Source organism: Hipposideros armiger, unplaced genomic scaffold, assembly GCF_001890085.2.
Source record: "Hipposideros armiger isolate ML-2016 unplaced genomic scaffold, ASM189008v1 scaffold_967, whole genome shotgun sequence".
Taxonomy (NCBI): Eukaryota; Metazoa; Chordata; class Mammalia; order Chiroptera; family Hipposideridae; genus Hipposideros; species Hipposideros armiger.
In genome coordinates, this window is record NW_017732317.1 from 136,650 (window position 1) to 143,210 (window position 6,561).

Genomic DNA, 6,561 nt, shown 5'->3' on the forward strand with positions numbered 1-6,561 from the left:
CCCTGCTACATGTCCTCCTCCCACAGCTCTCTAGAGCGTCCACCTCCCCACACCCGTCCCTACCCACCACCTCCCCCTCCCCAGCCCCAGGCCCCAGATGAGTAGGATGGGCAGACACCACCAGGCCACTCTTGTCACCCAAGCCCTGGGCCTTGGGGGGCATCAGCCAATGACTTGTACTACTCTAGTCTCTGCATGTTAACTTCATTTCTCTTGGCCACCCCAGCAGGTGGGGACTACTGTTCCTACTTTCCCAATAAGGAAATAGGACAAGATAGGAGGTCACTTAGCCAAGAAATGGGACCCTGCACTTGGGGTGCAAGCTCAACCACATTCTTGTTCCTGTCCCATGATGTATCCTGAGGAGACTCCCCCTCCTCGCCCCGTGTCCCCTTCCTGGGCCCTTGCCTGATCCCATAGACCACCCTTGACAGAACCCCTGCTTCCCACACCCACACAAAGGCTATGGCAGGTTCTTAGTAGTTCAGAGCCTGGAAATGAACACAAAATCTTGTCTGGGATCCCAGGAGAATCCAGACTCTGAGAACGAAACAGTCCAAGGAACATTATAGAAAATTTAGAGATGAAATAGATCATTGTGCCATCCCAGGTCCTAACCTCTGGCTCAATCATGTCCTCCATCAGCTGCCTGGGATTTGGCCACACCCATCCCTAGTCTTCAGTGCCAGTCCCGTTGACCAGGAAGTCTGTGCCCGTCCCTCTCAGTTCTGGCCCCCTCGACCAGGGTGTCTGCACCCCCGGCCCCATGCTCAGGATCCTGCTGTGACAATGTCCCTCATGAACAGAAGAGGGTGAGCATCAAGCCCCAGAGCGTCCGGTGCTGCCCTTGATGTCCACGGTCAGGCCCCGGGGCCCTGGGAGCTGACCCGGGTTCCTATGCTTGCCCATCCTCAGCGATGCCTTCTGCCCTCCTACAGGCACGATGGCAGAGTACCCTTCCCCTCTTCCATGCCTGTCACCACCCTCATTACAGATGAGGGACCTGAGGCTCTCAGCCCAGGACTGCACAGCACCCGAAAGTGTTATTTCAGCCGCCCTCCCCACATGTACACAGGCACTATACACACATGCACACATGTACACAGAACTGTACACACACCATGTGTACATATGTGCACAGCATTCCTGTACACACGTGCACACACATGAGCAATGCTGCTGGGGCCTCAGCCCAGTACCCAGTGGGTCCCTCTTTTCATTGCCTCCCTGTATCAGCTCCTCCCTTCAGCCTCTTTTTAGGGAAACAAGCACATTTGTCAACCCCTGAATCATCATGAGTTTGCATTTTCCACAGGGGGTTTCCAGAGGCACCAGGCAGGCTGACTCCAGGAATGAGGGGCTCCGGGAGCACAGGGAGTGGGAAACTAGATGGGGACAGAGGAATCAGCTCCAAGACATGGTGGCCAGTTTGGTGCTATTTCACTCTGTGTGCCCGTCGGAGAAGTAAGGGTGAAGGCAGGAAAGCCCTCCCACCTGCCGCCACCGAGGACGTGACTGATCACCCGCTCTGCCATCCGAGGACGTGACTGATGGCCCGCTCTGCTACCCAGTCACCTGTGCAGTGGGGGCTTCCTCTGGGAACCTCTCCTTGAGCACAGCTTGGGGAAGTACTGCTCACTTAAAGCGCCATCCCTGCAAGTGCTCCATGCATTTACCACTTTGCTGGCAGGCGCAGCTAAAGTAGGTTTCTGGTGGAATGAGCAAGGTTGTTGCCCCAAGCTGGGCAGGCTGAACAGAGCCCCCAGGTGGCTGCGCCCCACATGGAAGCCCTCTTGACCTTGTTGGGGTCCGGAGTGGGAGGCACTGTGAACCTGCCCACTCCCCTGCAGCCCTTCTCCGGGGCCTGTCCAGGGCTGGGAAGAGGCATTGCTCCCCAGATCCCTTGCACCCATTGAGGCCCCATGTAAACAATCTCTCATCGCTACAAAGGCTGAGCTGGAGGCTGCTTCTTGGTCGCCAGACAGATGGGACTAGTACTAATGCCTCCTCTAAGCTATGAGCTTGGGGGCAGCAGAGGTTCTCAAGGTCAGCAGACCCTTGTGGCTCAGCCTGGCATGTCCTTTCCAGTCTTCAATCTCTCTAGCTGCCATGAGTGGGCAAGATCCTGATTCCTGGGTAACTTTCTTCTGGGCGGAAGCCCTGGGGTGTTCTCCATGTTCGTCTTGCTCTCTGAGAGACAAAGCTGGGAAAATGCGACAGAGACGCCCATGTAAACGTGGCAGAGACTCCTGGGTGAAGGTGACAGAGATGCCTTGGTGAGGATGACAGAAATACTCAGGTGAGCATGGCAATGACACCTGTGTGAAGGTGACAGAGATGCCTGGGGAAAGGTGACAGGTACCAGATCTGCAGACTCCTTGATCTCACGCTTGCAGCCTCCAGACTGAGAAATCAATGCCCTTTTTGTTGAAGCTGCTCAGACTATGAACTCTGTTACACGAGTAGCAGCCAGGAGAGTCTAAGGCAGTGCCTGTGAGGAAATGTGCAACAGACAGGCGGGCCTGTCACCTGACACCTGCGAGGTCATGGCTCTGTAGGGCCCTGTGGCAGGGTGCCATCCCAAGTGAGACATGGTCAGTGCCTATCCCGGGGCCTCAGGAGCCCTCTGGTGAGCCATGAAGGTCCAGGGTGCTTGTCCCATGGCTTGGGCTGGGCCATTTCCCATGACTACTTTTTTCTTCCAACCATGACCCACCAAGACCCTGCCCTCAAGGTCCAAAGCCAGCTCCTGAGCCCAGGCTGTTCTTGAACCCTTCCTCCGATCTCAGCCTCAATGATGATGTCTGGACTCCGTGCCTGGAGCTGAGATCTGTGACAGCCCAGCCCACTGGCCCAACCCACGGGCCAGGCCCCTCTCCAATCTGCCTGCCCCCATCTGGTCAGAGCACTGCAAGGCCTTTCCTCTTAGGGCAGGATTTGGGGAGGGAAAACAATAGGGCATCTGTGTCTAGGTTCAGCACCTCCCCCCAGGAGTTCCCCAGTCTGTCTACCACCTGGTTAGTCAGTGCTTATGACCTGGAGAGAATTAAATCCATCAGGGCATGAAAGGCACAACAAGCCAGAGCCTCTCCTGCTGCTCCTCCTCCCTCAAGGCCCTCTCTGTCTGCCCCCGACTCCCCACCTTCACACCCCAACAAAAATAACTGCTTGTGATCCATGCCTCTGCACCTTTGATGCTGTTCCCTTGGCTGGAATACTCCTTACTAATCCCCCATCTACCCACTCTTTGGATCTTGGGTAAAATGCCACCTCCTCCAGGAAGTCCTCCCTAACATTCCAGTAAGAATACTGTCATGCACCGCATAAAGACATTTTGGTCAACAATGGACCACATATGTGCCAGTTGTCCAATAAGATTATAATGGAGCTGAAAAATCCCTATTGTCTAGTGCTATAACTGTTGTAACATCATAGCCTTATTCGTATGTTTGTGGTGTTGCTGGTTGGTATAAACAAATCTGCATTGCAAGTCATAAAAAGTATAGCATATACAATTATGTATGTAACAGGGTGGACTGCTTCTCCTTCCCTCCCTGACTCCACCTTAATTCCAGCCTGTTTCTGCAGATATGCTAATTGACTGGAGGAGCTCTGCCTGGGACTTGAGTAACTTCCCTACTGGGAACAAGGATTTGGAGATTCCAATCCCCCTTCCTTGGATCCCACCTCTTGCCCCACCCCTTCTTCCTTCCCTAGATATATAGGGTGCTGGATGGTGGGGTGCTCTTAAGACAGATTTGAGAAAAGTAGAAAGCTCCCATCTTCTTGTTACAGCATTGTCTCGATAAATAAAACCTTTTGTTATTTCAAACTCTTATCTATTGAATGTTAAATATTTGATGCCCTGAGCACATGGGCTGTGTGACAGCAACATGTACAGTACATAATACATGAAAATAAATGACTATGTTACTGGTTAATATATTTACTATACTATACTTTTTATCATTATTTTAGAGTGAACTCTATCTACTTATTTTAAAAGTTTGCTGTAAAACAGTAGCTGTGGTATGCTGGCAGCAGCCTCCTACATCTCGTGTTTAACTCATCTCTTGACTACATCATTTTCTCTTGTGCTTGATTTAATCTCATGTTGTTCTGTTCATCATGGACCCTAAGCATACAAATCCACTGTTAGTGTTACCAGTAAGAGGCTACATCAAGTGACTGAACTAGAAACAAAAGTGATTAAGGATTATCAAGGTAGAAAATCACCAGTGGCATATCCCACTGGACCATAGATAGCTTCAATCTTGAAGAACAAGAACAAAGAGACAGAAGTTGTTAATGGATCTGTTTCCCTGAAGGCAATGAGACTAACAAAAATTCAAGAAGAGCCTATATCAGACATGGAGAAACTTCTAATGACCTGAAGACCAGACACAGAAGCGTGTTCCTCTCAGGACCATAACTATCACAACCAAAGCAAGACATTTGTTTGCAATGTTGAAAGAAAAGGCTGGACCCAACTATGATGATGAATTTACTGCTAGATCTGGGTGGTTTAAATAATTCGAGAATCATTATTCATTACATAATGGGAAAGTGAGTGGTGAGCCTGAGAGTGCTGCTGTGAAAAAATAACGCTAGATAAGCTGATTGCGGAGGGAAATTACTTGCCAGAGCAAATATGCGATATGGATGAAAACTCCCTATTCTGGAAACAGATGCCTGAAAGGACTTTCATCCATATGGAGGCCAAGTCAATGCCAGGCTTCAAGGCTGTTAAGGGCAGGATAATAGTCTTGCTTGGGGGCAGTGTCACAGGCAACAAATGGGAACCCCTTGTGATCGGCACAGTGCAAACCCAGGGCCTTCAGGCATATCAATAAGCACACAGTGTTGGTGTACTGCAGGAGCAATGAGAAGTCATGGATGACCCAGCTCTGCTCTCAAGATGCCATCTTGAATTGCTATGCCAGTGAAATGGGGAAGTACTGTTTGGAGAATAACATTCCTTTGAAGATTTTGCTTATTGTTCATAAAGCTCCTCCTTTTGTTGGTGATCTTCATACCAATCTCAAAGTGGTGTTTCTCTTTCCAAATACCACCTTTTTGATCCAGCCAATGGATCAAGGAGTTATAGCAGCTTTAAAGGCGTATTATCTTGGGGAACTTTGCCCAGGCTATTGCTGCAACTGAGGAAGACACCGAGAAGACACTGATGCAATTCTGGAAAGCCTACACCATCTATGACTGCATCTGTGACCTTGCTTGGGTTTGGAGTGATGTCACCAAAGTGTGAATGAATGGCATTTGGAAGAAGACACTCAAGAGGTTCCATGACTTCAAAGGATTTGCCAAGGATGAGGAGGTTGCAAAAATCACCAAGGCTGTGGCTGAGATGGCAAACAACTGTAACCTGGTCATGGATGAACATGACATTGGGGAGTTTCCAGAGGAGGTTCTTGAGGAACTGACTAATGAAGAGTTGTTGGAACTGGAACAGGAACATGTAGCTGAAGAAGAGGCAGGAGAAAAGGAAACTGCAGGAGAAGAAGAATTCTCAAGAAAATTCAATGAAAAGTTTAGAAGAAGCTTTTGTAGAACTCAGCAAGATCCTTAAAAAGTTTGAAAACATAGACGCCAACAATAAAATACAGACGATGCCAAAAAAATGTATACACATTTTAAGAAAGAAAAAAACAATTAAAATTGTAATACTCAATATATACTGACAATACAAGATGAATACAGGTCATGTTTGACTTCTACAATTACAAGAGGTGCTCAAAGTGGTTGCCATCAGCATCCAGACACTTCTAATTACAGCAAACTAGTGCCTGAGCAACGTTGACCAAAGTGTCCACTTGTGTACATTTTTTTGGCACTGCGCATTTTAATTAATAGGAATGTTCATGGTACATTATGTACTTATGAGAAAATCTATGATGAAAAAGAGAAATAAACCAAGCAAAGCACCATGGACATGTTTCTGAAAAGAGTGACACCTCCTCAAGAAGAGCCTCAGGCAGGTCCTTCAGGAGGTGTTCCAGAAGAAGGCACTGTTGCCACAGGAGATGACAGCTCCACGGGTGTTATTGTCCCTGAAGACCTTCTAGTGGGACAAGGTGTGGAGGTGGAGACAGTAATATTGGTGGTCCTGACCCTGCATAGGCCTAGGCTAATGTGTGTGTTTGTATCTTAGTTTTTAGCAAAAGAGTTTAAAGAGTAAAACAAATTAAAAGTGTTTAAATAGAAAAAAAGCATATAGCAGAAAGAAAATATTTGTACAGCTGTACAATGTATTTATATTTTAAGCTAAGCATTATTACAAGAGTCAAAAAGTTAAAAAATTAAAAAGTTCATAAAGTAAAAAGTTACAGTAAGCTAAGTTTAATTTATTATTCAAGAAAGAACAATATTTTTATAAATGTAGTTAGTGTAGGCTAAGTGTCCAGTGTTTATAAAGTCTGCAGTAGTGGACAGTAATGTCTAGGCCTTCCCACTCACTCCCCACCCACTCACTGACTCACCCAGAGCAACCCAGTCCTGCCAGCTGCATTCATGGAAAGTGCCCTATACTATACAAGTGGACCA

General features: G+C 48.0%; 1 protein-coding gene across 1 annotated transcript in view; it reads left to right on the plus strand.

Annotated features, from left to right (window-relative positions):
• Positions 1–3,930, plus strand: part of CARD19 (caspase recruitment domain family member 19) — a 20,840-nt gene extending 16,910 nt beyond the window's left edge. Inside the window, exon 7 of the transcript XR_002122594.1 lies at positions 1,316–3,930. The gene's annotated coding sequence lies outside the window, so the exon portion shown is untranslated. The remainder of the gene's footprint in view (positions 1–1,315) is intronic.
• The last annotated feature ends 2,631 nt before the right edge of the window (positions 3,931–6,561 follow it).